General features: G+C 39.5%; 1 non-coding gene and 1 pseudogene across 1 annotated transcript; both read left to right on the forward strand.

Annotated features, from left to right (window-relative positions):
* The first annotated feature begins 5,462 nt into the window (after nt 1–5,462).
* The window catches only part of LOC129460728 (ankyrin repeat domain-containing protein 18A-like), a 68,239-nt pseudogene continuing 52,014 nt past the window's right edge, over nt 5,463–21,687 (forward strand).
* Nucleotides 16,984–17,090, forward strand: LOC129461368 (U6 spliceosomal RNA). Its single transcript, XR_008650521.2, has one exon. It is a non-coding gene; the product is annotated as a U6 spliceosomal RNA (small nuclear RNA).

The following is a 21,687-nucleotide window of genomic DNA, read 5'->3' on the forward strand; positions in this document are numbered from 1 at the left end:
TATATTTTCCAAATATCCTATAATAAATATATAACAGTTTTATGAGCAAGAAAGTGTAAAACGTTGAAATATAAAAGGTTCAGGATAAGGATGGGGCCAGGTGCAGTGGATTATACAATCCCGGCACTTTGAGAAGCCAAGTGGGGAGGATGGCCTGAGGCCAGGAGTTTGAGACCAGCCTGGGCAACACAGTGAGATCCCCATCTGTACAAAAAATTTTAAAATTAGGCCAGGTGCAGTGGCTCATGCCTGTAATCCCAGCACTTTGGGAAGCTGCGGTGGGCGGATCACTTGAGGTCAGGAGTTCGAGACCAGCCTGGCCAACATGAGGAAACCCCATCCCTACTAAAACTACAAAAACTAGCCAGGCGTGATGCTACATGCCAGTAATCCCAGCTACTCTGGAGGCTGAGGCAGGAGAATCCCTTGAACCCAGGAGAGGGGGTTTGCAGTAAGCTGAGATCAAGCTACTGCACTCCAGCCTGGGAGACACAGTGAGACTCTGTCTAAAAAAAAGAAAAAAAAAAAAAAAAACCCAGGCGCAGTGGCTCATGCCTGTAACCCCAGCACTTTGGGAGGCTGAGGCAGGTGGATTACAAGGTCAGGAGTTCAAGACCAGCCTGGCCAAGATGATGAAATCTGGCCTCTACTAAAAATACAAAAATTAGCTGGGTGTGGCCGGGTGCGGTGGCTCACACCTGTAATCCCAGCACTTTGGGAGGCCAAGGCGGGTGGATCACGAGGTTAGGAGATCGAGACCATCCTGGCTGACACAATGAAACCCTGTCTCTACTAAAAATACAAAAAATTAGCCGGGCGTGGTGCCGGGTGCCTGTAGTCCCAGCCACTCTGGAGGCTGAGGCAGGAGAATGGCATGAACTCGGTAGGCAGAGCTTGCAGTGAGCCAAGGTCGCACCACTGCACTCCAGCCTAGGTGACAGAGCGAGACTCCATCTCAAAAAAAAAAAAAAGTGAAAAATTAGCTCAGTGTGCTGGTACATGTCTGTAGTTCAAGCTACTCAGGAGGCTGAGGAAGGAGGATTGCCTGAGCCCAGAATTCAAGGCTGCAGTGACCTATGATCACACCATTGCACTCCAGCCTAGGTGACAGAACAAGACTCTGTCTTTCAAAATAAAAAAAAGTTCAGTATAAGTTTTTTTTTTCATCAGTGTGGACAGAAACAAAGTTACAAAATGAAAAGTAAAAGCATCTTCATTTCTCATATTCACATCTTAAAGGTAACTTTCTTTCTTTCTTTTTTATTTTTTTTTTTGAGACAGAGTCTCACTCTGTCACCCAGGCTGGAATGCAGTGGCCTGATCTCGGCTTACCACAAGCTTTGCCTCCCAGATTTCAAGCTATTCTCCTGCCTCGGCCTCCCGAGTAGCTGGAATTACAGGCACCCGCCACCATGCCCGGCTAATTTTTTTGTATTTTTAGTAGAGATGGGGCTCCACTGTGTTAGCCAGGATGGTCTCGATCTCCTGACCTTGTGATCTGCCCACCTCGGCCTCCCAAAGTGCTGGGATTACAGGCGCGAGCCACCGTGCCTGGACTTTTTTTTTTTTTTTTTTGACACAGTCTCACTCTGTTGCCCAGGCTGGAGTGCAGTGGCTGATCTCGGCTTACTGCAAGCTGTGCCTCCCAGATTTCAAGCTATTCTCCTGCCTCGGTCTCCGAAGTAGCTGGGATTACAGGCACCTGCCACCATGCCTGGCTAATTTTTGTATTTTTAGTGTTTCACTATGTTGACCAGGCTGGTCTCTAACTCCTGACCTCAGGTGATCCACCTGCCTTGGCCTCACAAAGTGCTGGGATTATAGGCATGAGCCACGGTGCCCGGCCTTTAAAGGTAACTTTCTAGGTAGTTTTTTCTGTGTGTGTGTGTCCATACATTTTATATGTATTTGCAAACATATAAAACTAATTTTTAGGCCAGGTGTGGTGGCTGATGCCTGTAATCCCAGCACTTTGGAAATCCAAGGCTGGTGAATTGCCTGAGGCCTGGAGTTTGAGACCAGCCTGGCCAACATGGTAAAACCCAGCCTCTACTAAAAATACAAAAAATTAGCCCATGGTAGCATGCGCTTGTAGTCCCAGCTACAAGGGAAGCTGAGGCCTGAGAACCGCTTGAACCCGGGAGGCAGAGGTTGCAGTTAGCCGAGATGGTGCCACTGCACTCCAGCCTGGGTGACAGGGTGAGACTCTGTCTCAAAACAAACAAACAAACAAAAAAACTTATTTTTACATGAACGAACGTATACTTTATGCACCTTGATTTTTTCTTTTGCTTAACGTATATTTTTGTATGTTAATAACATATAGTTCCCCCAGTCATTAATAAGCTCTATTGTATTCTCTTGTAAAGCTTTAATAGTTTTCTCACCAAGCGTCATTTAGACTACTTCTCATTTCTTTTTATTTCAGAAGCCACCTTGAGCTTTTTTTTTTGAGACAGGGTCTTGCTCTGTCACCCAGACTGGAGTGCAGTGGCACGATCATAGCTCACTATAGCCTTGAACTCCCAGGCTGAAGCCTCAGTTTTCCAAATAGCTGTGACTACAGGCCTGCGCCACCACAGCTGGCTAATATTTAAGTTTTTTGTAACGTTGGAGTTTCACTATACTGCTGAGGCTGGTCTTGAACTCCTGGCTTCAGGTGATCCTCCCATCTTGGCCTCCTAAAGTGCTGGGATTACAGGCATGAGCCTACGCACCCAGCCAATTATTCTTATCGGTACATGCATATATACACATATGCCAGCGTCCATTCAGAGGATGGTTTCCTAGTAGAGAGATTGCTTGGTAAACATTTTTTAGAAAATAATTTGTGTTTTGTGGCTGGGGCTTGGGCTCGCTCACCCAGAGTTGTGCTGCATACGGTTCCCCACTAGGCGTCAGGAGAGCCCTATAAATCTCTAGACAATGCTGTGCATTTCCAGAAAACCTTCAAATGTGTTCACAAGGCTGGTCTGGATTTTTCAAAAAGTAATTTTTCTACTGTTCATAGTTCATCTCCACGAAAAACCTAATGCTCTGTTTTCTATAAAGTGAAGCTGACATAATCTTTTCCAGTGGTGGTCTTGGTTTGTGCTACTGTTCCTGGCAATGGGCCTCAGGTAAAGGAACAGAAAAGACACAATGCCCAGTTTCTATCTTCCAGATGATAATGAATAAAACTGTGAATGATGTCACTGATGCCAGGGTGCTACCAATGCACGTTGCATGAATGACAACTGCAGAACATTTAGAAGATTCTTTATCGCCCTTTTACTAGGTAGTGATCAAATATTTTTCTAAAAGTGTTGACCACAATAGTATACTCAAAGCATAAAGTTTCTAGATTTTTCCCAATTGTATCTTCTTGTAAAAAAATGTGATGATTGCTTTGGTACACCAAACTCCTTGTCATAAGCCATCTTTTGAGTACAGTACCACAATCCCAGAAGGCATTATGTGAGAAGGCATTTGAAAGCTGAGAAGGAAATGGTTTGTTAGGAACCTAGTGAGAAGCTCTGTAAGCTAGGTTGGATAGAATTAAAGTGCCCAGAAATAGAAGTAAGGAGGAGAACGTAAGATGTGTATTGAAAAGACTTACTTCAGCAATTTTTTTTTTTTTTTTGAGACGGAGTTTTGGTCTCGGCTCACTGCAACCTCCACCTTCTGGGTTCAAGTGATTCTCCTGCCTCAGCCTCCCAAGTAGCTGGGATTACAGGCGCCCACCACCATGCCCGGCTAATTTTTTGTGTTCTTATTAGAGACGGGGTTTCACCATGTTGGCCAGGCTGCTCTCAAACTCCTGACCTCAGGTGATCCACATGCCTCAGCCTCCCAAAGTGCTGGGATTACAGGCATGAGCCACCACATCTCACGTTACTTCAGCAATTCTATGTAGGTGTTGAAAAGAGGAAGCATACCACAGAAAGTAAAAGGGATGTGCTCTGTTTTTTCAGAGACAGAGTCTCACTTGTTGCCCAGGCTGCAGTGCAGTGGTGTGATCATAGCTCACCATAACCTTGAACTCCTGGGCTCAAGTGATCCTCCCACCTCAGACTCCTGAGTATCTGGGACAACATGCTCACAGCACCACACCGAGCTAATTGTTCTATTTAAAACAATTTTTTTTTTGGTCAGGCGCAGTGGCTCACGCCTATAATCCCAGCACTTTGGGAGGCCAAGGTGGGAGGATCGCCTGAGGTCAAGAGATTGAGACCATCCTGGCCAACATGGTGAAACCCTGACTCTACTAAAAAAAATACAAGAATTAGCTGGGTGTGGTAGCGGGCACCTGTAGTCCCATCTACTCAGGAGGCTGAGGCAGAATTTTTTTTTTTTTTTTTTTTTAGAAATGAGGTCTGGCTATGCTGTCCAAGCTGTTCTCAAACTCCTGGCCTTAAGCTATTCTCCTCCCTCAGCTTCCCAAAGCACTATGATTATACGGATGAGCCACCATGCCTGTCCTGCTCTGTTTTAATAATATACTGGTACATCTTGTCCATTTGAGTCTCAAGGTGGTTGTGAATTTAGTAAGAGAACATGTCCTTGGATTCCAGTAATATTCTATAAGTTCTTAGAATAGCTAGGTGCTGGCAGGTAGCTAGGCACTAGTAGGTAGCTACTTCTGCACCTTGCTCTGACAACGTGGCAGGTTGAAGTCTCTGTAAATAAGATCTTTACTATCATTGTATTTGAGGATCAGCGAAACATTACAGCCTTAGTTTTGTTATAGTCCTGGGGTAATAGATGAGGCAAATATCCATGATAAATGGGAAAAAAACATCCCCTCAGAATCTTACCTATTGGGAGAATGGTTTTCTCTTTAAGTTAAAACAAACTTTCTGACCCAGTGTGGGCCCCAGCAGCCCCACTCCAAAGCCTGTGCCCTTAACCAGCACAAACCAACATACAGCTCCACCGTATCTAACCAAAGGGCCCAAAGGCAATAGAGATCACACTTCTTGGATTAATTTTCTCTACGTGGCAAGCAGCAAAGTCATCAGCCCAGAGAGAGAGGGACTGGGAACTGACAATGAGGTGCGGGGAGCATGGTCCAGGTTGGGGGAGGGTGATGACCAAGGATGAATGTATTACCCTTAGGGGACCTGGATAAAACAAGATACCTGGAATGTCTTCTTTGACAATCTGTAAGATCATGCCTTTTCTCCAGTAGCAGAGTCATTTGGGCTCCTGCCACAGAGGGCCGACTGCCTCCAGGGCTTGCCTCTGCATAGTATGTGGCGGCAATGGAGACAGGCGACGGCCCTGATAGAGGGTGCCCTTGCCAGCACCCGATCTCCCTTAGGAGGAAAAGCGGGGCGGGCCGCAAGACCAGACCGGCCCTCCTCCTCAGGCGGGGCTGGCAGCGCGCGTGCGATCCTGGGGCCACCCAGTGAGCCCAGGAGAACCGGCGAGCCCAGCGGCGCCTGCCCGCGGCCGCAGCCCCACCTGCCAGCGCGCGCCGCCTGGGAGCGGTTTCCTGGAGCCCGACGGCCACCGCGGTGCAGGCGCGCGCCCAACGTCTTTGCCAGGCTCACTGGGCTTGAGAGGTCGGAGGCTGCTGAAGGCTGTTTTGGACCGGGCTGGATCGCGGATTTTGGGGGATCACAGATTTGGGATCGCGGATTGGGGGTTGGATCGCGGATTTGGGGTTGGATCGGGGATTTGGGGTTGGATAGGGGATTTGGGGCTGGGTCGGTGGGGGCGGGGGGTGGTGGTGAAAAGGTGACAGGGAGCTGCCCCCTCTCAAGAGCCGGTGGTTGGGGGTCTGAGAAGTCACCCCCATGAAGCTGTTCGGCTTCGGGAGCCGCAGGGGCCAGACGGTCCTGGGCGCCATAGACCACATATACACGGGTTCCGGGTACCGAACCCGGGACTCCCAACTGCAGGCGATCCACAAGGCGGCTGTCAAGGGCGACGCCGCGAAGGTGGAGCGCTGTCTGGCGCACAGGAGCGGAGACCTGGACGCCCTGGACAAGCAGCACAGGTAGCGGGGGCTCAGCCCGGGGTGGGAGGGGGTCTCCAGGCCCGGCTTTCCGGCAGCCCCTGGGACTGGGCCTTGGAGGGCGCCAGGCACCCTCTGAGCGGCGGAGCCAAACGGACCGTCAGCTGTTTTCCATCCCTCATAATTCCCTGGCTGGAGCAGTTGGTGGAGAATTTGAGTGATTTAACTCACAAATTTAAGCATATACGGTGTTGTTATTTTTAACGTACACGTTTAAAACATGGTTTATATACATTATAGGAAGTGCCTAATGAGAGAACTCATTCCCCTCTCAAAAATACCGTGAGTTATTTTCAGTAGGCTAAAAGTTCTCAGATAAAACTGTCCGTTTTACATCCATATCCCCCTCTGTAGGTGGGTTCTTTACTGAAGGTTCTTAGAGAGAAACTTGGAAGTGGGAGGTGGGTTCTGTGTTCTTGAATGGGAAGGCACATTTTTCTCAAAATGTGAGCTCTTTCTGTGTTTATCAATTTTACATAGACCGAATGAAAATATCAAGGTTTTAAGATTTTTGTATGACACCTGCTGTCTTTCACTATTGCGATGACATTTAAAAAAATTTCATAATGGAGTGAAAAAACACTAGCTCCTCTAGATAGCAAAATGTGCTATTAATTTCTACAATTCATTGTTTACTAACAGCTGAAAAGACAGATAAACGCATGGAACAGAATAGGCAACACAGACACAGTGAAATTATGTGAGATATACGTAAGGATTGATGAGTAGGAAAGGATGAATTATTAATAAAAAAAAGTCTGCTGTTTGAAGAAAACTAATGAAATTTTATGTCACAAACATGAGTTCCTGATGGAATACAGACTGAAATTTTTACATATGCAAATGAGTAAAGTACCAGAAGAAAACACAAACGCTTGTTTTGCAGGTACACTTTATGTTGACAAAAGCCTTCCTAAGAATGACCTCATAAGCAGATATTCTGAAGGTTGATTTAGCAAACTAAAAATTAAAACTGCCTGTGTTTCAGAAAAAAAAAACAACAAAAGAGAGCTTACTTGAAAAATATTAATTATATTATATATATATTCAGATAAAAGTATGTTTTCATTTTATAGGGAATTCATTATATTCTTTATTTATTTATTTACTTATTTTTGAGTCAGAGTGTCACTTCTTTGCCCAGGCTGGTGTCCAATGGCACAATCTTGGCTCACTGCAACCTCTGCCTCCCAGGTTCAAGCAATTCTCCTCGCTTAGCCTCCCAAGTAGCTGGGATTACAGGCAGGTGCCAGCATGCCTGGCTAATTTTTGTATTTTTAGTAGAGAGGGGTTTCACCATGTTGGCCAGGCTGGTCTCGAACTCCTGAGCTCAAGTGATCTGCCTGCCTTGGCCTCCTAAAGTGCTGGGATTACAGGCATGAGCTACGGTGCCCGGCCTATATTGTTTATTATATATCATATGATATATATATTATGGATACATATACCATATATATATATTACAGATATAATCTGTTATATATATCAGTTATATATACACATTAGATGAAAAGTACGTTTTCATTTTACAGGAAATTCTTTCAAATCAAATCATCAAAAACTCTAAAACTGGGCAAAGTACTTTTTTCCAGATCTACAAGTTACTTGTGTATGTAGGAAAAAGTCCTTCACATTTCTGGTATAAGAATTTAAATTAAAAGAGGAATGAAACAGTTTTCTAGCCACAATAGTTGTGAGGATGTTTTACACTCCTGCTTAAAGTCTAAGCTGCTGATTACTTTTCAAATAGGTAATTTGGTGGTAAGTACTACGTTTAAAAAATATGTATGCCCTTTACCCATCAATTCCATTATACTAATACACCCTTAGGAAATAAACATACATGCACTTTATTTTTCGCAACACTTATTTTAAAAAGAACCCATAGAATGGATCCTATAAATAAATTTCAGTTGCATCCATAGGAAGGAATAATATGTGACCATTGAAGGTGGCAATAGATACAGAAGTACATTGATATGCAAAGATGTATTTTGTTATAGCTAGCGAGGAAAAAAAATCAGTTGAATTATACATACACACAAATATACTATGGTCTTGTTTTAGCAAAAAATATGTACAAAATATAAAATTTGTAATTTCTGAGCATTTGTATTTTAAATAAAATTCTTTTCCTTTTTCTTATCTGTGATTGCTGCAGTGAGCATGTACAAAACTTCTAGTAAAGTTTATTAATAAAGGAATAATCCTTGGGAAGAAAGGAATATGAATCTTACAATATTAAAAATAATTTCTCGCTATTTTTTAATCATTATTGTGTGTATTGTTATCTTCTTTGAACTTTTAGCCTCTTTAGAAGTAAAAAGGGAATGTTTTTCTGTTTCCAGATTTCATTATCTATATATTTTATTATGTACATATGTTTTTCTTATATATTCATTCAATTGATGCAAACAATGATAGATTAATCATTTCATTTTAATTGTATTCTTTAAAAATAAAAAGAACATATAAATAATTACTATTGCAAAAATATTGCTTTATAGGAGTTTATTTTAAAATATTGAACTCCCCAGCTGTATTTATCCATTCTTTCATTCCATTTATTCATGGAACACAACCTGAGTACCTGTTATGTAGCAGACATATTCTACTATCTCTCAGGACCCTTAACTTCATGTTTACCTGCCCTGCCTGCACAAGCTGAGAGATTTAAAATAGGAATATTGGGACTTAATCTCCTTGAAACTTTGTCTCTCACCTTTAAAACAAAAGCATTTCTGAAGTTAGAAAACAGTAGAAGATAACCTTTAACTGCCCTTTCAAAAGTTTATCAGTCTTAAGTACTAATATTAATCATTGGAAAGTCTTATTTGCATATATTCTGTAAGTATAAGTATTGAATAAAATGAGCCATACGTATTCATTTGAATCATGAGTTTCCTTTGGCTTCAATTTGTTTGAAAATCAAGGAATTAATTTGTTTAAAAAATGCATTATTGTTATTTCAGTGCTCTTTCCCCGTAGTACCTTTAAGAACTAAAATGTATTTATGTGCCAGTTATATGCCTAGAACTGCCCTAGACCTGCTGAGTATACCATATTCTACTCACTGTAAGGTCTCATGGATTGTGTGATGCCCCGCTATTTTATATATCAATAAGATAATTTTGAAAATGCTACCAATTATAGATACAATAATATAAGTGGCATTCGAATGTCAGAAGTATTAAAATGTGACGTACTCTTTCAGACATCCTGCAAAGTAGGTATAATTGTATCTTTTACCTAATTAAAATGTTTTTGTTAAGTAGTAGTAATAGTAACAATTATAATATCTGGCTGGGTGCAGTGGCTCACACCTGCAATCCCAGAACTTTGGGAGGCTGAGATGAGAGGATTGCTCGATGCCAGGAGTTTGAGACCATCCTGGGCAACAAAGTGAGATTCTTACTCTACACAAATTTTTAAATAAATAGCTGGGCATGCTGGTGCACATCTGTAGTCCCAGCTACTCAGGAGGCTGGGGATGGAGGATCGCTTGAGCCCAGGAGTTCCAGGCTGCAGTGAGCTATAGTTACATCATTGCACTCCAGCCTGGGCAAAAGAATGAGACTTTGTCTCAAAAAACAAAAATCTTACAATTATTGAGTTGCTGTAGGAACTATTCTAAATACATAGCTTCTCATTTAAGCATCACGATGGTGTCCTATGAGATAGCTACTATTGTCATCTTTATTAATGAGGAAGTTGAGGCACAGAAAGCCTAAGCAATAGTTGGTAAGTGACAGGGTTTAAAGTAGGACTCATGCCCTGGTTGAACTGAATCCAAAGACTGAGCTCTTTCTATTCAAATAGGCTGCTGTTTCCATTAAGGCAGTGAGCAGTAAGAGCTAGTAAGTATTGTACTTTCTTCAAAAAAATTAAGTATTTGTTTCGAAGGCAGAGGAAAAACATGCTATTCAATTTTTACAGTTACATGAATGATTGTATGTTTTGAGATGTTGCACTACAGTTTCCTAAAAAGTCGTCTTACTCTTGTAGAACTGCTCTACATTTGGCCTGTGCCAGTGGCCATGTGGAAGTGGTCACTCTCCTGGTTAGCAGAAAATGCCAGATTGATATCTGTGACAAAGAAAACAGAACGCCTTTGATACAGGTACATTAGAGCCAACTCTTTTAGCATGAGATGGATTTGGTTTGCATATATAGAATTAAAATAAATTGATCTCATTTAAATATAACTAGTTGGTGAAACCTGTGGAATGTGTATTTTGAATTCTTGGAATTTACAATCTATTTCTTGGTCTAATACGGACAGGCTGTCCATTGCCAGGAAGAGGCTTGTGCCGTTATTCTGCTGGAACATGGCGCCAATCCAAACCTTAAGGATATCTACGGCAACACTGCTCTCCATTATGCTGTGTATAGCGAGAGCACCTCGCTGGCAGAAAAACTGCTTTTCCATGGTGCAAATATTGAAGCACTGGACAAGGTATAGACCAATCAACTTTCTTTCCAAAATATTTGTTTTAACATTGACATAGGTAAGGGTCAATTTTTTATATTTGGAAGCTCAACCATTCCCTGAATACAAATGCAAATTATTTTGAAATAATTGTCTAAGATTTTATTTTAAATATTGATACTTTTCAAGGAGCATTAAAGGGTACAGCTTTATAAAACGCACTTCGGAAAATATTTGTGAATTTGTTAAAGGTAAAACCTTTTCAACTTTTTTTCTATGCAGGGTTATTCTTTCCTGTTTTTTTCCCCCTAATTAGTGGAAAACAACACAGGAAAGAAAATATGCCCTGGAAATAGGCTTTCTCTTAAAACTCGAACAAAACTAAAGCAACTTACAATAAGTGGACATGTTGCTGCTGCTGATAATTTTCTGAAAAACTGATGTATCATGTCTCATGGCACAAGGCTTAAGAGGGAAAAATGGGAAGGGAAAAGGAGAGCAATCAGAAATATGCAGGTCACTTGGAAATTAGGTAATGAGGGAAAATGCCAAGAAGAGTTTTGTTTTTTTTTTAGTTTGTTGTTCTTCCAGTTTATGTGTTGAGACAAGGCACTCCTTAGCTTTGGGTCTAATAATTTTTGGTTTGAAAATGAGAGTGAATTGAAACTTGCCTAGAGATTAATTTTAGGAAGACTTTGAGGAAACCAGATTGGCAGTGAATAGGTGGTGATGAAGTGAGAAACACTTCAGCAGAAGGTGGAACAAATTCTTAACTGACTTATTGTCCATCCGGGCAGAAACAGCCACTTAGATAAGAGTCTAAAGACTCCTCTCAAACCTACATCTTGGTGGGAAGGTGGGAGATGAGGAGCTTATAAATAGCAAAATCAAGTGGGATTTTGAGTTTACTTGTCTCTGCTCTACCCATACCCAGGAAACTTAACTGGAGCTTTAATAAATGACTCACTCTTTTCTCTTTTTGGCCACATGTCCAACTGATAAAGGGAATTAGCCATGGAGGTGAGAGACGAGACTGAAGCGATCGCTGCACTAATTCTCAGAATTGTGCATTACAGTGACCTGAGGACATTTTGTGAAAAATCTACAATTGTAGGCTTTCCCCTGAGGATTTTGACGTTATAGACGTAATAAGGCCTGAACATTTTTAAAAACGTTTTCTTGAAGCTGGGCACAGTGACATGTTCCTGTAGTCCCAGCTTGAGCCTGAGTTTAAGTTCAGCTTGAGCAACGTAGTGAGACTTTTGCCTCTAACAACAATAACAGCAAAAAAAAAAAACAAAAAAACAAAAAAAAAACCCTCAAGTTTCAGATACACTGCTGATTAAGAACCCCAGAATAGATAAGCTCAACATATTCATCTCTGTATCTCAAAAACGTAAGAAATCTCTAGAAGAATTGGCATTTGATAGGTGCTACTTCCTTCAAAGTTCTCCTTTTCAGTAATATTAGCCTGACTTATCTGTCTTCCTCTACGTCTGTTACTGGGAAGTGAAAGGAAATATTACTGGCAATATCTCTCAGCTTACAGAATAACCCCTTTTCCTTCCCACCATTAATCATTCACTAACATTCCGAGAGTCTTTAGAAATTTGCTTATGGGTAGTCTTTCAATAAGCAGAGGCTGACCTTTTCATGATTTGATGTCCCTTTGTCACCTTGCACGTGATTGATTATGTGTCAACAAATGTTCGTTACAAGTTGGGCTTTCTCAGTTAGAATAGGAGCAAATCCTAAACTACTTTTTTTAGTTGAAGTTGTATTATGAACTAGCTCAGTATGTTTGTTAAGTTTATAGAGCTTTAGCATAACCAAAATGTCAGTTTTAAACACTGAAATCCATGGAGTTAATAAGAATACAGATATGAATTCTTTTAATAATTTAGTTTTAGCAGTCCTATGAACGAATTATCTATTTGGTTAACAATCTGGGAAAATTATATACAAATATATTTTAAATGAATAAATGTCGGAAAAATTCTTGAAGCAGGTATTATGAGTCTTTTTAAGCAGTTTTTATTATATATGAACACATTAATAGCGAATATAAAAACACAAGGGTGGCTATATTCTAATGTGGTACACAGATTTGTTTGTTTGCCTCTATAAGTTGAATCAACATGTAAAATTTAGAAGACTGGTGTAGAAATCTGGACTTCAGCCTTATCCTAAAAAATCAAATCTGGTGTCCCCTGAGTTTCTATCACTGTTTGGTCTGCTGTGCAGAGGTTGCCCCTTTAGAGAAGACATGTATTCTCCAGTTTGCTACTGTGCCCACCTTAGTACTTCCTTTACTCAGGCAACCTTCCTTTGTCCTTGTAAGTATTTGAGTTTACAACTCCTATGGTATAGTATATTTTGATAAAGATTTCAAGGTTTTTAAGTCAGTGCATATTTGTCATAATATATAGTCTATAGAGTATATAAATCCCTCCATTATGGAGATGAATTTTAGAATTTAGAAGTTTTGGAAACTCTTTTCTTTATGTATACCACAAATAATTATCTGCCCATAAGAATGCCTAGAAGCCTTTTTAGGTTATTCCTGGTTATAGTTGGATAATTTACGAATATTGCAGACATTACGTCTTTCTCCTCAGTGTTCTTCCTTAGAAATGCAAGTGACTTACCAGCTTCTATCATGCCAGAAATAATTCATATGGATCAGTATGAGAACTTTTATTGACAAGCCATTATGTTTTTATTTCTGGTTTATACTTTGTCTAAAATAAAAAATAAAATAATTTTAAGTAGCCATTTCAGTGGAAGCCAGTTAAGAAATGGATTTAAAAAGTAGAGCTGCACTAGGATCCCGGGATTACCATTATAATAGTATTTCTTACTGAGCTTTGGTTTTTTAAATATTTGTTCTTAAGTTTCCTAAACCTGTCTCTCTTACACGGAACGTACTGAGCTTTCTAACAGGAAAGATAAAAATCTATTCTCTTGTATTTGCGAAAAAAACCCATGGACTATTTAATAAGGAAAATAAGTGCATTTGAAGCCAATCTCTCTTAATTCAGAGCTCATTTCCATAGTGAGCCATTTGGAGCAGGAGTGTGTGACATTGGCATCTGGGATCCTGACAACACTGATAGTAGTGAATCAAGCAAGTTTGTACCACCCAGAGGAAGCCTCCACCTGTATTGGGAAGCTCTGGCAGCTGTATCTCTGAAACTCTTAATTCCTCAAATGTTAACGTTTGCCACAAATAGTATTGTCAAATGGGGATTAGGTAAAATTCAAGAGATTTCTTGATTATTGGACATATCATACAGTTTTGTAATACTTCTCAAATGCAGATGGTCACGGAGTCTTTCTCTTGGGGTGTATAATACTTCTGGTAAAGCACATATTTGGAATATAGTTTAAGAAACACTGCTTTAGTGAGAATAATTTAGATTATTAATTTATGTAAAAAACTCAACATGTTTGCTACTATGTCTTAGGGTGTTGGGGCTATAGAGACAACAGATACAGCCCTTGCCTCAAGAAGCTCTTGGTTTCGGTGGGAAACAGTGAAATGATTACAATGTACCATGCTAAGTGCTGTGATCAAAGCAAGGATTCTTGGGACTGGTAAATGTTTAAAGTGAGTTGTGGCAATGACCACAGTTAATCCGGGGAGACAGAGGAGGGTTGTTTACAAGGCAAAGAGCAGCACATCAGAAAGCACAGAGGAGTGAGAAGGAAGGGACTGCTTTTCATTTACTTCCTTTCTATATTGTATGTTGAAGTTCAAAGCATCTTAGAGAACATTTTCAGTTCAGTTGAGAAATATGTAATTTTGTGAATTATTAAGTTTTTTCTGCTATTTTATAGGACAATAATACCCCACTTTTATTCGCTATAATTTGCAAGAAAGAGAAAATGGTGGAATTTTTATTGAAAAACAAAGCAAGTACACATGCCGTTGATAAGCTGAGACGGTACAGTAGTTCTTTTCTTTTTTAAAAAAAATAAAAACCTGCATATTCTAGAGTGGTAACAGTCACTGAAGTCAGAAATATTCATAAGAAGATTAACGTAATTATTGGCATATAGTGAAAAATATCACCATGAATAATCAGATCAGCAAATATTTGGACGGAGTGACATAAAGAACAGTATAGAGTAGGATTCATCTTCTCTTATAATATAGAGTGTTTGTTATTTATAATTGGATGTTTTAGGTACTGTAATCTTTTATTAGCTAAAGGGTTTTGTATTAGTTTTATTAATTTTTTTTTGAGATGGAGTCTCGCTCTGTTGCCAGGCTGGAGTACAGTGGTGTGATCTTGGCTCACTGCAACCTCCACCTCCCAGGCTCAAGTGATTCTCCTGCCTCGGCCTCCCAACTAGCTGGGACTACAGGTGCTGGCCACCATGCCCAGCTAATTTTTGTATTGTTAGTAGAGATGAGATTTCACCATATTGGCCAGGATGGCCTCAATCTCTTGACCTTGTGATCTGCTCTCCTTGGCTTCCCAAAGTGCTGCGATTACAGGCATGAGCCACTGCACCTGACCAGTTTTATTAATTTTTAAAGTGTGGACCTTTAGTTCATGACTACTAGAATTGTCCTTATTATGATTATTGTTGTTGTTGTTTTCAGCCTGCAGATAACTCTTATCTGACCCCTGGCTGATTTGAATTGTAATATATCAGACTAGGAAAGCAATGGGGAAATCTTCATCTAAATCTTTGCCTGCTTTAGATAAGTGACCTCAGCACAGTTTCTTGACCATCAAAGGACGACTATAAGTTAGCAACTTGTATTATGTCATACCCCAGTGGGACGAGAGGCTTCCTTGTCCCTTTCTTTTAGCCTTGGTGATAATTTACAAAGATGAACACTTGAGCACCCTAGATGCTTATAGACCCAAGCTAGTACATGCAAATGGTTATTACGTCTACACTGACAGGTGGATATTAAATTGGTAAAGTGTATCAAACTAGCTGTTTAAAAAAGTCTTTATTAAAGTTCTTGAGTAGAGTGATGTCTTTGTTATGTTAGAACAGCCCTCATGCTTGCCGTGCACTATGACTCACCGGGTATTGTCAACATCCTTCTTAAGCAAAATGTTAATGTCTTTACTCAAGACATGTGTGGACGAGATGCAGAAGATTACGCTATTTCTCGCCATTTGACAAAGTAAGTGTTTATGTTAAAAGGCCAGTTAATACTAAACTGAAGTTTAAAATAATTGCAACTCTTCCATCTTATACATTAGGTGAGAGTTCCTAGTTTGGTTCAGATACTTTGAAATAGCAATGAGTTAGTCTACCTTTTAGCCAGAAATCAAGCAGAAGTCTAGAATAGTTAGAAGCAGAGTGCAAGACTTTTTCAGGATTTTTAAGACCTTTATCCCTAGGGATCTCAGTGTTGTTCATTTTATTCTAAGTTATAATCCCCATGCATGGGGTAAAGAGAGCCACATCTTTGGCTTCTTTCCCTTTCCTTTCTTTTTTTTGTTTTGTTTTGTAGAGACAAGGTCTCACTCTGTTACCCTGGCTGGTCTTGAACTCTTGAGCTCAAGTAATCCCCCTGCCTCGGCCTCTCACAGTGCTAGCCACCATGCCTGGCCTGACTTTTCTGATTAGTTGTTGGGTCTTGAAATGGCCAGTTTAGCAGAAAATCTTGTGTTTTCCCCTGGGGCTATCTCCTGTGTCTTCCTTCTTTGAATTTTCCAAGAAGCTAAGGGGTTTCCTAAGTCGAAGGAAGGCAATCTTTCTTTACAAGTCAGAAGAAGGGAAAAAGGCCATTCTGATCATTCTGTTGTTTCCATGGACTCACTTGCTGTATTGTTGCCATTGTAACCAGTCCTGCAATCTGATAATGATCGACCTTTGCCACCAAGAGGCCTTCACTCACTCAGGCCCCTCAGTTTTCATGCTGATTCATACACAGAGTTCATGTATTTATTAGTTTTATTAGTTTGTGGTGTTTATCAGTTTATGTACTTATGCTCAGTCACTGTTCCCAGCACCCTGATCTGGCAGCTAGGCCTCCTAGCTTTACCAACACAAATATTGAGCAAGTTGATCCTCACCCTACACTAAAAACCTTATTTGGAGCTCACATCTTAGCTAGGCTTAGCCTAGGCATTCATGGTGTGTTATCCTTTGAGAGCCATATTTGTCTTTTCTTTAACCAATATTAGTTGGGATTGTTCTCAACAGTCAGGGATGTTCAAATAATGTTGCAGGAAGAGATTAGGGTTCCCTTTCCCTTTTGCTATCAGATCTGTACCTTGAGGCTTTTTTTTTTACATCCTGTGGAGCAGCTTTGGTTAGGTAGCAGAAGGTTCCATGTTATCTTTCCACTGAGTAGTGGGAACCAACTTGTAGTTGGCCCCTCAAGTAAGGTGTCTCTGTGATAATGAAAATCTCCTGGGCTAATCACAACTCTTCCTCAAGTTTTAAATATATTTTAAAATTCTACCTCACCGGAAGCCATTCAATCAAATTCTCTGAATCTAAAGTGGGTGAGTTGGATTTAACAGAGCTAAGCCTCATCCAGGACTCACGCGTATCCATGTACCAAACAGGCTTTGTACTTGTTTCAGCAGCACATATTTTAAAATTCGATCAATACAGAGCAGATAAGCATGGCTGCTGCCTGGGGATGGCACACATATTCAGAAAGCATTCCATATTTTGCATAGTCCCGGGAAGGTCATTTGAGTATTTGTTGAGTAGCTCCAAGGAAGCAGTGTGAGTGAAACCAAAACAGGAGACACCCAATTTTGAAATTGTGATTATCACTATAAAACTATTGATGTAAGGTGATCTCTGACATGAGGACAGAGCTGAGTAATAATGGGATGTTACTTGTTGTTGGCACATGTCTTGGAAATGAGAAAATGTGAACTTGCATTTCCTTCATGGAACTGAAAAACAATCAAAGCAGGGTTTTGTCTTGTCTGTTAGTTGGAGAGGACCATGGAGATCCAGCATCCAAGCACAGATCTGCTGGCTTAGAGTTTGAGGGATGTAGAGAAGGAGCGGTAGTTGTCCAAGCCATGTTTTGACACCCATTAGGTTTCTGCCCTTGGTGTGACTGATGAGCTCAGTGATAGGAGACAATTAGGTCATCTATTTTAATGAGATTAGTTATGAATTAGGTAAAATGCCCTGAATTACAAGCCACAAAGAATACAACTAATAACCAAAATTAGCACTTAATAACATTTTCTGAAAACTGCAACATTGGAATATTAGAACTTACAGAAAAAAACACACACCAAGTTTTATTTGGGATTCCAAAATGGTTTCAGCAATAAAGTTCAAGAATAAATTATTCCATTGCTTTACTATTTCTCTGAAAATTTAAACATGTAATCTCATTACACCTTCCTAACAACCTAGTGAAGTAAGGTAGCAAAATCCATATTTTCGGAAGAAACCACGAAGCCTAAGAGAAGCAACTTGTCTGAAAACAAAATACCTATTGGTTACGGAGTGAGGACTTACTCTGAGTGCAGGGCACTTTGCATGATGTCCAGCTAACTAGAGTTCATTTACTGAGCTGTGCTTCCTACATTTATGAGTACTTTACTTTTTTTCTTCTTTAATTATAAGCTTAATAAACTTGTAAGGTTTAAAACTTTGAAGTGTATGGGACATTAAAATTCTGATATTAGGTCTGATATTGCCTGAAATGGTTTTAGAATTCAATGTGTTTGGTGAATATTTTTTATTTCAGTATTCCAATTTTATTTATTACTTTTGTATACATAGAATTCAACAACAAATTTTGGAACATAAAAAGAAGATACTTAAAAATGACAAACAAGGTAAGACTTCTGCTAGTGAATTTCTTATTTCCCTTGGTGGTCCTACTCTTGATAAGAAAGTAAAAAATGAGATGTAAGATTAAGGTAGTGTTAATCAAAAAAGACCAGTTAAAAACTATGTGGAACTGAAATGTGCATAATATGTATATACATATGTAAATTAATTTTCTTAATTTAACTTCTTTAGTTTGAAATTCAGATTTATTTAAGTAGGTAGTTGTAGCTAATTTATAATCTCAAACATTATTGTCTGAAAAAATTCATTTATTTAATTATGATCCCTAAAATCCTATATAATATTTTTGCATAAACAAGAAAAAAGATTTTTAAGTTAGTATTTTGTATGTTTCCTCTATAGTTACATTATAACCAATTGGACTTGTTACACAAATAGATCTCCTATTTCATTTTTATAATAAATTCTTTATATTTAGTAAGCCATAGTTACAGTTGACCTATGAATAATGTTGGGGTGAGGGACTCTGATCCCTGTGCAGTTAAAAATGTGAGTATAACTTTCGATTCCTTCACCTTAGCTACTAATAGCCCACCATTGACTGGAAGCTTTCCAGATAACATAAACAGTTGATGGACACCTATTTTGTTTGTGCTGCATTATTATATACTGTGTTCTTACAATAAAGTAAGCTAGAGAAACGAAGCTGTTAGAAAGAAAATCATCAGGAAAAACATACTGACTTTTCACAAAGCGTAAGTAGATCCTGACAAAGGTCTTCACGATCTTCAGGTTGATGAGGCTGAGGAGGAAGAGGAGAGGTGGATCTTGCTGTCTCTGGGTTGCAGAGGCGGAAGAACATCTGCATATAAGTGAATCCCTGCAGTTGAAACACTTGCTGTTCAAGGGTGAACTGTATTGCATATTGATCTGTGTCACTAAGAAAGTAACTATCTTTAGGACCAGGAACTCAGCAATCACTTTCTGGTACCATAAATAAATGGCAATAAGAACTGTAAAACTGAACCAGCGTGCACCCATACAAAGAGGAGATTATGTTTTGAAGATAGCTACTGAGCACAGAAGACAGAAAAGCAATTCCTTCATGAGAAGCACAAGTTATATTATATATTCTTACACAAGCAAAATGGTTTTATCTGTCACAGTTTACACACATACACATACACACACGCACATATACACATACATATGTGCGCACTCGTGCACACAGGCACCAAGTTAAAAGTCCTGCTGATTCTTAATGACCAAATCCAACTGTTCACAGGGAGCAGTGGATAACACATCCTACAGTTTGGATGCAATTCTTTTGACTTTTTGACTTGTTTTATGATGAACTGCCTTTAACGGGGGAATCACGTTTTTAGTTTTATAAGAGACAAAGAAAAAGATTAGAAGCAAGTAAACAGGAACTCTATGATCAGTAGTACATTATTATAGTATATTCAGTAGTCATATGTTTTTCTCCAGTTATACAATGTACTTGAATGGTGCACAATTAACCAATTATTATTATTATAGGAGATGGGGTCTCTCTATGTTGACTAGACTGGAATACAATGTCTATTCAGTGGTGCAAACATAGCTCACTGTAGCCTTGAACTCCTGGGCTCAAGCAGTCCTCCTACCTCATCTTCCTGAGTAGCTGGGACCACAGTTTTGTGTGGTTTCATCTGGCCTGACACACATTTTTATAATTTATTTTTGGTACAGGGTCTCCCTCTGTTGCCGGTACTGGAGTGCAGTGGTGCCATCTTGGCTCACGGCAACTTCTGCTTCCTGGCCTTAAGTGATACTTTCACCTTTCACCTTAGCTGCCTAAGTAGCTGGGACTCCAGGCATGCACCACCACACTTGGCTAATTTTCTTCTTAAGGTTTTTTGTTTTGTTTTGTTTTTTGTTTGTTTGTTTAATAGACGAGGTCTCACTATATTGGCCAAGCTGGTCTGGAACTTCTGGGCTCAAGTGATCCTCCTGCCTCGGCCTCCCAAAATGCTGGGATTTACAAGTGTCAGCCACTGCACCTGACCTGCACAATTATTATAAAAGGGAATTAAGCCCAGTTGAGTTGCAGAAAATTGACCACCTTTTCATTTTTTTTCTAGAAACATTCATATCATAGAACATATTGTCAATCACTCAGATCCTCTATTTTTTATTCGGTTAAAATAAGATTGCTGCTTATTTCACATTATTTTCTGACATTATTCTTTCATGTATTCCTTTTATGGCTTTATTCAATTGAATAGATATAGAAATACAAGAATCTCCAAGTCAAATATCAAGGGAAAAAAAGAAAAGAAAAACAGATTAGGGAAAGTTATTCTGTGAAATAACCATCTGATTACAGTTACATGTATCATATCAACTTAATACAAATCTTACACAGTGCATTTATGTCAGGGTTTCCCAAGACCACCCCCAGGTTTGGTGGTTCACTAGAAGGACTCACAGGACTCAGCAAATAGTGATACTCAGATCTTTAATTGATGACAAGAAAGGGGACAAGCAAAATTAGTAGAGGAAAAAGGTGCTTGTGGTCAATTCTGGAGGAAATCAGGCACAAGCCTCCGGGAGCTCTCTCCTGTGGAGCTCCTGGGATCTGCTTAATTCTCCTAGGCTCACATTTTGACAACATATATGTAGTGATGTCTACCAGTACCACAGTCTCATTAGAGACTAAGTGCCCAGGTTTTTCTATGGAGGTTACTCTCCCTTACATGTACCCAAATTCCAGACTCTTACAAGGAAAGCAGCTGTTCAGAGTAACCACACTGTTTCTATAAACACTTTAGACACAGTGAGCCACTCTTCTCAGGGAATGGTGGAAACCCTCCCGATTCCAATCTCCTGAACACCAGCCAAGTGCCAGCCTTGCATGCAGGCCTTTCTAAGGATGGCAGTCTCTGGCCTGCTATAGGAAATCTTTTCTGCACAACGTTTATAGCCCCAATTTAATTTTTGGTGTTGTTTTAAAATTTTATTTTAATAACACATAATATTATAAGATAAGGTAACTTGGTACTAATTTCTGTTGTGTGATCCATCTTAAGTTGCAATGCTGGTTACTTTTTGACTTTTGGTGACTAAGAGGTATTTGTATATAAGTTGCCATAGCAATGTTAGGTAATTATAATCTGTCCCTTTTATCTCATTAAGCTTTCAGTAAAATTATTAAATTAAATCAGCATAATAATTTCTGAGTTAAAATTAGAATAAAAATTGTCTTTTATTTTGATTACATGAATAATCTAGTTTTCATATTGTGCTAAATCTCTGTTTAGAATTATGAAATAAGATACAATATTCAATCATTTTTATCAATATTTTCTTACCTAAGCATGCAATTAAATTTATTTATTTTATATATTTCATATACTTCAATTTGAGAAATAATGACCACATGCTGTTACTTTGGTCTTCAATGATCTCTAATTTTTAGGGTCACCGTGTCTTGCTTAAGTATATCATCATAACAGGTTCAGTG

This window comes from Symphalangus syndactylus, chromosome 1 (genome assembly GCF_028878055.3).
Source record: "Symphalangus syndactylus isolate Jambi chromosome 1, NHGRI_mSymSyn1-v2.1_pri, whole genome shotgun sequence".
Taxonomy (NCBI): domain Eukaryota; kingdom Metazoa; phylum Chordata; class Mammalia; order Primates; family Hylobatidae; genus Symphalangus; species Symphalangus syndactylus.